Here is a 10,528-nt window from a genome sequence, read left to right on the forward strand (position 1 = left end):
TTGCACGCATGTTGCTCGACGAAATGCCTCTGTGAGTACCATGCAATGCACCCACCCAACACACAGACGCAGGGCCCTTAGCTACCATATCAAAATCTATTCGTATTAGGGTTGAGAAGTAGGAGACGACACACACACACAGAATAAATAAGTTAAAGAGTCCCTGATCACCACAAGTCTAGGACTCTTTGCACTCAATTCTAGTTACACAAGTAAGATTGGGTGGAGGAGACAATGTGGCAGATATGGTTTCACATTGTTGATGGTGTGTTTGAGATAAAATAGAACTCTAGAGATCCTCTAATGCTGGAGATTAGGTGGTGGCTATGGCCTATGACAACCTTGGGTTGGCCATGTGTCCTTATATATGCCATAAATACCCTTGACAGCTGAAAATGAGATGGTGGCTAGGGCAACCCTAGGTTCGGCTAGGGTTGGTTTTGAACTGCTAGAAATATCCTTAATTTTTAATGTAGGAAAACGAAAAGTGGCGAATGTAATGGTGAATGGTTGCTTCTTCATGTCAGTTCCCTATGCTTATCATGTTGACGAAGAAAGCAAGGTCGATTTTAATTCCCTTGGAGGAGTCTAAGGACTTATGCCTTTGGGGTGCTGATCCTCAAAGGACTTTTTCTATTAAGTCGGCCTAAGATTTTATCATGAAAAAATCCCGCCCGGGGGGGGGCTCGGGGGGGGGGGGGGGTGGGTGTGTCCCTTAAACAACATTGGGCGGTAGTACTGGGTATGAAACTGTGGTTCTTTTCTGAAAGCTAAAGAGTTTCCCTTAACATCCAAACGTGATTTTTGTCTAATTGACAAAGAGTCTCTTTCTCACCTTTTCCTCTCCTCTTGGCTTGTGGTTGCAGAGGTTTTTTGTGGATCTCTTTGGGGTTCGATGGGAGGAGCATAGGTTTTTCTTTGATTTGCTTTAATGATGGAAGAGGAAGTTTGCTTTAACCTTCTTGAGAATCATTTGGTGAAAGGTGTGTTCTTTTATTCCTTACTTTGTATGGCAGGAAAGAAATGATCGTCCTTATGGTGGGAGCATTTCTGAAGTAAGATGGGTGGTTAAAGCTATTCAAGGGAGCTTGGCTTGCATGATTATAAGGTAGAAGGACGTGGTTTTAGCCAGACTGACCTGATTATTTCTAAAAACTTGGGTGTCATGGTAACATCAGTTGGTAGAACTCAACCCTTTGCAGTTCATTGGTGCCGTCCACCCTCAGGATGGTGTAAGTTGAATATAGATGGTATCTCCATAGGGAACACTCCCTTGGCAGGAGTGGGCCAAGGGAGTGGGTGGTGTGGTTCAAGATGATTCAGCTTCCATAATCATTTCTTTTTGTTTGGCTCTGGGCATTGAGATGAATTATGAGGTTCATACTAGCAAGTGCACGAGGTCGCCCGAGTAATATAGAGGTAAGAGGGATGTGGTTCCCACGAGGATCAAAAAGAGGAAAAGTCATGTATTAGCTTTAAGAACACCTTTAATAATCATCTAGTCAAATGAATTATCAAGAATTGATTAAGCTATTGGTTGAACTAACAAAACACAAAGGAGATAATGAAATTGCTAATGAAAACTCTAAACAAATTCAATGAATGAAATTACTAAGGATTCGATTTCACCAAATATGATATAGTTTGTTGATTTATTACCCTTTTTTTCATACAACCAATTTAATCTCCACTCTTATCAATAAGACTCCCTAAATTAGATTACCTCATTTGTTATGCATGAGGATCCCTAACATATCAAACCCCCTACCAATTATGCAAAGGAGGTCAATTTAACATATTGCATTGAACACAAGAAGTCCACAAACAAAGTCGTACAAACCACTTAATCTATTATGCAATAAATGTAATTTGTTATTCTTCAATCCTAGGTCTAGTATGCATTCCTCATTATTACATGAATGAAAATACACCATAAAATTCTAAATATTGGCCAGACATTCAAACATTAAGAATAAAATTTTTTTAAAAAAAAACAAGAGGGAGGATTGAGTTATATAAAAGAAGAATAAAATAAAAAGCTATCTCATGTAAGGATCCATCCAGCCCTAACAATAGAAATGTAGAACATCATAGAATAAAGTGAGGAAAACATCACTCTAGGTTTGAAGAAAAAGAGCACTCGAGCAACCTCCTCCAAATTCATCCTCTGCAACAATGCTCCTCTCAAATTCATCCCAAGCAGTCCCTTCCACCAAAAATGTTTTTGGCTAGAGTCTCTTTCCTTTTTATAAGCTAGTCTCCTAGATTGGTAGGTCTCTTTGCCTCAATCTAATACATTCCAAAACTTTCCTAAACCAGAATCAAATACAACTCTCAAGCAAACTTACTTTTTCAATTACAATCAAACCCAAAAAAGAAACAAAATCCTGAAGCCCTTAGATCTCCTCCTCTTCCTATGTTTTTACTTGAAGAATCTTCTAGAGTGTGGAACTCTCTAACTTGATAAAAAAAGACTTTTCTTTTTTGAGTGCAACAAAATCCTGGCCAATTTTCTTCAAATTTCCATGAAACTTCTATAGGATTTGGTTCGTGATTTCCTTTAAGCACAAGTAACAAATCTTAATTAGGGTTTGCTAAAAATTATTTAAAATCACTGAATTTATAGAAGTTAAAGTGGAAAGGATGCAATATATTAATTTTCATGCAATATTAGGGTAAACTGATAGAAAAAAATATTAAACACATGCAAATGTAGCCAGTTAATTAATCAGAATAATATGTATGAAATGAACTTATCAAGTGAGAGCTTTCATTTATGGGTTGGAATGCATTCGAAGGTTGGGGCGCGAAAGTTTGGGTTAAAGTGACGTAGTGTCAGTGGTCTTGATGATTAATTAGTCCAAGATTCCATGGTTTTCGATTCTCAGATAGCAAGACCATCAGACTTCTGTGAAAATGATTGATTAGAAAGTTTCTCACTGTTTTAGAGAAGTTAACCTTGTTGCCGACTGGTTGGAAAATTCAGCTGCCGGGGGTCAGCTCTCCTCTCAGGTGCCGCAATGGCCAGCATGTGTCCTCTTTGATTTGCACTCGTCCTCAGTAGAGGTTTTTATGGTCTTTGGGTATTGGGGCTACCTGTTGGGAGGGGTTTCTTGGGGGCTTTTTTTCTGTTTTTTGAATATGTTGGCCTTGTACATAATTGTATTTAGATTTTTTTTGGTTTTTTTTTAATATACAATATGACCTCTAATTTTGTTGGGGGGAGGAAAGAAGAAAAGTGTAAAAATGTTGTTAAAGATAAAATTGAAAATGAAATTACACCTTACCTCAGAGATTTAAATATAAGTTTCTCAAACAAATTTTTTATGCCACTCCGAACTCCGAAGGTGAGGTAGTTGAATGACTTGAATCTACTGGTCCTGAGTATCAATCAAGAAAAGAAGTGGTCCTCCACACAAGGAAGTGGATCACCATAGGTGGTGCAGAGAATCGAAATTGACTTCAAGGCCTAAAGCCTTAAAGAAAAGATGTTGCAGCACTATAACTCTATAAGTTGTCACCTCATAGCATTTTCAAGCTGAAAGAGGACACTAATCGCGATTAACTCAACTCACACGCATGCAGCACGAGTAAAACATGAGGTGAGAGCAGCGGTTTGCAAGGGCAAATTCTTTAGCACACCATCCATCCCTGCATCCTATATAAATAGGGGTTATGGGATAAGGGTTCAGAGCACTTCCCCACAGCTTTATTTGAGTTACAGTTCTCCATCTGGTCTTGCTTTTCATTATTCTTCTTCTTCATCATCATCTTCCCCTCTTCATTAGTTCTCTCCGATGGCCTCAGGCAATGAAATAATCTTTGATTTCCCACCATTCATTCGTTTGTTCAAAGATGGAAGCTTCGAAAGACTTGGTGGGACTGACATTGTCCGTGAATCCATCGGAGTTTCATTCAAAGATATCACAATTGACACAGATTCCGGTGTTTATGTTCGGGTTTATATCCCACACCTCGTCTGTCTCAATCTCAAACCCGAAGAAAAGCTTCCCCTTGTTGTCTACATCCATGGCGGAGGCTTCGTCACAGATACCCCAGCATCCCCGAGGTATCACTCAGATCTTGCTACTCTAGTTGCTGAAGCTAAGGTTGTTGCTGTGTCTTTAGGATACAGGCGAGCTCCTGAAGATGTTGTTCCAGCTTCTCACAACGATACATGGATGGGACTCAAATGGGTTTCTTCCCATGCCAAGGAGGTCGAATGGTTGAACATGTATGCTGATCTCAATAGAGTCTTCATCGTGGGAGTCAGTGCCGGTGCAAACTTACTCCATTACGCGGCTATCCGAGCCATGCAATCACCATTAGATGTCCAGGGAATCAAGATTATTGGGCTGGCTCTTGTCCATCCTTACTTCTCAGGGAATGTACCTGTAGAATCAGAGTTGAGATACCCAGAAGAGACAGCTAAAGCACACAAGCTTTGGACTTTGGTGGCTAGCCCAGGGAGTGATAACGACCATCCATTGTTAAACCCGGCTGTTAACGATTACACCTTGGAAAATTTCCCTGGTGAACGAGTGCTTGTTCTTATTGCAGGAGACGATCTTTTGAGAGATAGAGGTTTGTTATACGCGAGTTTCTTGAAAGAGAGAGGGTACCCAGGAGTAGTGGAAATGTTTGAGTCAGAAAGCAAGGGTCATGTGTTCCATATTCTCGAATTGGACGAAATTGCTGCCCAGCTGATCGAACGCTTGGTTTCATTCATACATGAAAAGAAAAAACTAGATCTGCCAACGCCTGAAACTCCTGCAGTTGTTCATCCTCTTCGCAAGGTAACAACTTTAATCCTTCTTTATTATTCCTATTTGCAGGCTTTTATAATTAAAAATTCTGTTCTAGTCACTCATCTTCATCAAAAAAATTCTAGGGTTAATATGTCGAATCAAAAGTCACAGAAGATCGTTCAGGCACATCGGCTGCTTCTGCATCACTGTTCTGTTTGAACTTCTCCCGTCGTTTACATTTCGTATGTATGAGTGTTACTGTTATCTCGGGCTACCGAGTACTGTTTGGTTTGTAATTCTCATGTTTCTATGTTTGGTGTGTTTCTTTATAATAATTCCTGTCTTGTATCCATAAATATGAATGTCTACCAAGGGGGAAAACCCCCTGTATCCCATAAATGAATGCGTTTTTCAACTTCCTCCCAGTATCCATAATAAATGAATGTCTACCCCTTTTAATGGTGATGTGTTTGGGTTTAAAAATGCAAATGGGTCAAGTTGAATACGACTTTCACACTTTTTCCTTTTCTTTTGCAGAGCTTCATAGATATAACTAAGGTATTACACAGTAATACGACTTACATGTGTGTCCACTCTTCCAAAACCAACTCAAGATCATCACCACCCATCTAATTTTGTTCAATATATAAATCACTTCTTAATGAAGAGATCCAGTTATGATTCTGGGCGATTCTCAAAGGACTTAGACAGAGCTTCTTGCTCCTTAACTTCTGAAATCTATCAAGACGCCAAGAATCCTACTCCTTTGTCGATGGATTGTGTTGGGTAAAAATATGTCAATCACAACTCTAGCCATTCTTATGGAAACCCCTAAACCGGAGGTTCGACTTGGTCTATGTGGCATCCTACTTGAGCTTGATTTCAGTGCTGCGAATAGTCAAGATCAAGATCTCAACCGACCTCTCAAAATTTGAAAACACACTTTTGAGAAATCTCGGTCGAGATAGATATCTCTACCGTTCGCTTTAGGTACCGCACATTAATTGCACAACACCCAAGCAATTTGACCCCTACTCGGGCTGATCACCCAAATACAGGATACTTCAATGCATTACTGGTGCCATCTGACAAGCCGTTTTGTTAGACTCGCGCATGCATGCCATTCTGTCACATCCATCCCTCCATTCGTCTTGTCTCATTCTCCATGGCAAATCATTTGAAGACACAATACCGACTAAGGCACATCAGCAGGGAAAGGATACCGAACCGCGCCGCAACCAAGGGACCGAACCCGCCGAAATAGGCGGAAGGAACCACGGAACCGCCGATAAAAATCCGAAAGACAAGAATATCAAAAAACATATGATAGGACACGCCAAAAACACAAAGACACAACAAACCGCCCACAAAAAAAGGAAGAGACGGGAAAAGTAAACATATCGCCCAGGGACCGAAATACCGCACCGAACGGCAACCGGGATCCGCCGTCCGAATAGGATGCGGATATGGATATACTACTATTCGATCCGAATCCGGTCCGTTTACACCCCTATCAAGCATACATCCTCTTTTGATAACATCAATGTAAATACCTTTATAGGCAATGCTACACACTTTTACCTCTCAACTCACATTCTTGTAAAACCCTGCTTCAAGGGTGTTACTGATTTCTATTCTTACTTTACAATGGTAGGCAATTCACCGATCCCAATGATTGGTCTGTTGTGACTTTCTTCTTCTCTTGTACAAGTCCAGACCAGATCCGGTTCACTAGTGACTCAACATCTTGTTCTGATTTATTGACAACAGATTGAAAGTTAAATTGCAGGACAACACTTCCCATGCTTACTGTTTTAATGGGGTGAGAAGGAGACCGATGCAGTAGTTTTAATGGTTGTTTTCTTAGTGCAAAAGAAGATAACACCTTGGGCCGAGCCGCCGAGGCTGTCCTACAGAGTTGGTGGGGCTGGGGGTCTTTATGTTCCTGATCAACTTTATTGAATGTAAATCAATTATTGCTATGGATCCACAAGGGATTCAAAAGCAGATTGTGATGTTTACCCAAAAGGGAAAAAAAAAACAAAAGCAGATTGTGACAATATAGAAAGAGATGCTTGATCTGGGCAACAAGACTCAGATTCAGACCAACGATTGTTTGATTCCCACCCCTTCTGGTGCATTGTCCAAGGTGGGAAGTGGTGCCAGCCCTTCACTTGTGTAGTTTTTCTACCCTGGAAAGTTGGAGTGGTATGTCTTACTATTTAAAGTTGACGAATGAAACGAAATTATGCCTTGCCTTAATGAAGAAACTTGTAAGTGACGAATGTTATATTCCTTGTGTTTAATTATTGTTGTGGTTGGTACAATTACTATTCTAAGGGTTTATTGGGCTCATTCCGTAATCGGGATGACATTGTTTATTGCATGTATGACATTTGGTCAATTTCCATTTTTTGGTTTGGACCGAACTTTGTGTTTTCATACATTTATCTTTTGTATTTCTTTCTTTTCTTTGTTATGTGTCCGTATTTCTTTTTAAGTTCATAAATGAAGTTTTTCAGCTTCCTATCAAAAAAAAAAGGTGAAGTATCACAAAAAGTTGAAGTGATCAGAAAGTTGTGTCACTCATTAATGAATAAAGGGATCCCCTGGCAAGTGTGAGTGTGAGTGTGACCACATATAAAATTGGGTCCTCATTCATGTGGAGGTAAGGCACGCGCCTCTCTTACCAAATATGGCAAGAGAATGAATTCAAATGGCACAAGGCCAAGAACCTAAAAAGAATAAATAGACTAGGCTGCGACATAGCACCACAAAACGAAAAGGGGGAGGGCTAGCCTTAATGGACACAACAACAATAACAATGACAAACTTTCTTCCAACTTAATGGGCCAGTAACATAATTTTTGTCTTTCGATCAGCTCTGTTTGAGTCCATACAAAATATAATGCCAAAGCTATGAATATCTTCTTTTCACTATTATCTTAAGATCGTCTTAGTCTATTTCTAGCTCTTCTAGTTCCTTCAATTTAGATTAAATCACTTCTTCATACATGGTCATTCACAGGCCTCCGTAGAAAGTGAAAGTGCCACCTCAAGCGACTTTCTCACAACTTATTACTTATTGAAGCTACTCCAAAGTCAGCTCTTATATAATTATGTTTTGACATTAACTACCCAAAATATCCTTCTAAAGTTTTTCCCTTCCTAAAATTTTGGAGGGAATCTTCTCAAGGCTGCCTATTATATGTAATACTTCCATCTTCCTAATATATATAAAATTACCTATTACAAAGTAAGAATATTTTGATTACCAATCATTTTGAAAAGTATTGAAAGTCGATAAATGTAACACATCTTTATATAGTTGCAGAGCAATCAATCCTATTCGAGTGAAAAGATTTTGACCCCTCACTTTATATAGTGTATGTATAAAGATGGCGTGGTGCGTGGCTGCAGCCTTTTGTCAATTGGGAATGCCTGATTTACAAAAATCATAATTGACTAGAGACTTCAAATGGTACGTGGATCACTACTCCGCAAGGAATTATTCATGAAGCTGTATCTTATTTTCAAAGCTACTACACTTCAAAAGGTATTGATCCATCTGTTCTTAATTATCTGTTATGCTGTATTAGACCTGTTTTTCCTCGGAAATGAATGATCTTTTACTTAATCCCCCGACTATGGAAGAAATCAAGAATGCCCTCTTTGCGATGGAACCAAATAAATCTCTAGATTGAGATGGCTTGCCTCCAGCTTTTTTTCAACGATTTTGGGATCTAATCAAGGATGATCTATTTGAGTTTGTGAGAGAAGTCTTCAATTCCAGACAATTTCCTAAGCATTTCAATAAGATACTCTTTGTCTTATACCCAAGAGCAATAATGCTCAAACAATGGAGGAATTTCAGCCTATCAGTCTTTGTGGGGTAGCTGCTAAGGTCTTCTCCAAGGTAATTGCAATCAGACTCTCTACTTTCCTTCTAATATCATTGACCCTCACCAAACAGCCTTTACCCCAGGAAGATCTATCTCTGAGAATATTATTGTTGCAAATGAAATGTTCCATTACATAAAAAAGAGGCGTAAGGGTAAGACACATTTTATGGCAGCCAAAGTGGACATTAAAAAAGCCTATGATAGACTTGAATGGCAATTTATTCAACAAGTGCTTCTTAGGCTTGGTTTTCATTCTCATTGGGTTGAGCTCATCATGGAAAATATCAGCTCTGTGTCCTTCTCTATTCTTATTAATGGAACTGTGCAAGGCTCCATATCTCCCTCAAGGAATATTTGGCAAGGTGATCCGTTATCCCCAGCTATATTTTCTCTGTGCTCGATGGCTTTATGACACTTATTTGATAAAGCAACAAATGAGGGTTTGATATGTGGAATCAAGATTAAAAATAGAGCACCTAGACTTTCTTACTTGATGTTTGCTAACGATATAGTTCTTTTTTCTAAAGTCTCGGTGCAATCAATCCAAGGCCTAAAAGAATGCTTGGACAGGTTTTGTAATGGATCAGGCCAACATATCAACAGATCCAAATCATCACTTTATTTTAGTCCTAGCACCCCAAGCAAATGGAAGTGCTGGTTTACAAGAGTTCTAAAGATGCAGCTGGGTCCAATTCCTAAGAAATATCTTGGCCTTCCAATGGACTCTGCTTCTCAAAAGAAAGATTTCTTAGCTGAAATACAAGATAAAGTGCATTCAAGAATTGCAGGTTGGAAAGGAAAACTACTTACTCTTGTAGGAAAATCAGTCCTGATTAAATCGGTAGCATCCATTATTTCAAACTATGCTGGTCTTCATCTCCTTTTGCCCCAAAAGCATCATAATGCTATTAGGAAAGCCTCGGCCAAATTTTTATGGGGTTCCAATAGTAATGGTGCTCATATCCATTGGATCACCTGGGCAAGATTATGTCAATCTAAATTTCATGGAGGTCTAGGATTTAAAGATTCCTCATTACACAACAAAGACCTATTGTCAAAATTGGCTTGGAAAATTTGGGCTGAACCTGATCTATGGTGGGTTCAAACTCTTAGAGCCATCTACTTTCCTAGAACACCATTTTTGCAGGCTTTGAAGGGGCATAATCCTTCTCATCTATGGAAAAGTGTGTTAGCTGGCCATGAGGTGCTGATCCAAGGACTAATTTGGAACGTGGGTGATGGTTCTTCAATACTCATCTGGGAAGATGCATGGATTCCGGATAATCCCGGTTATCGCATTATATCTAGTAAACCAACTGATTGCCAAATTCTCAGAGTCCAATAACTGTTTAATTCTGATGGCAGTTGGAATTTACCACTTCTTCATATGCTCTTCAATACCCAGGATATAAAGTCTATAATGCAAATCAGGCCTGATCGAAGAAGAGGTGTTGATATTCGAGTTTGGGGACCTTCTTCAAATGGTATTCACTCAGTTAAAAGCTCATACCACTTGTTATGCACTGAACAACAGCAACAGTTGAACAATAGGCCATCCTCATCCAACCATCATTCTCATTTGAGGCTCCCTCCCTCTATGTGGAAACTGATTTGGAACTCTGCTACACTTCCAAAGGTCAAATTTCTTATGTGGAGAATGTGCTCCAATGGTCTTCCTACGACCACTGCTCTATTTTGTAGGCAAATTCCACTTGATATAACATGTTCCAGATGTGGAAATGCTCATGAGTCAATACATCATCTCTTCTTCGAATGCCCCTATGCCAAGGCAATCTGGTTTGGGTCTCATATGTCTCCTAGAATCAACACTACATCAGATTCTTTTTTAGCTGCATGGCTTTCAGATTGGTGTGATCT

General features: G+C 39.4%; 1 pseudogene; it reads left to right on the forward strand.

Annotated features, from left to right (window-relative positions):
• Positions 1-3,797: 3,797 nt before the first annotated feature.
• LOC149018424 (putative carboxylesterase 5 pseudogene) lies at positions 3,798-9,995 on the forward strand (annotated as a pseudogene).
• The last annotated feature ends 533 nt before the right edge of the window (positions 9,996-10,528 follow it).

Source organism: Hakea prostrata, chromosome 4 (genome assembly GCF_041222555.1).
Source record: "Hakea prostrata isolate BN-2017 chromosome 4, UWA_Hpros_2, whole genome shotgun sequence".
In the NCBI taxonomy this organism is placed as follows: domain Eukaryota; kingdom Viridiplantae; phylum Streptophyta; class Magnoliopsida; order Proteales; family Proteaceae; genus Hakea; species Hakea prostrata.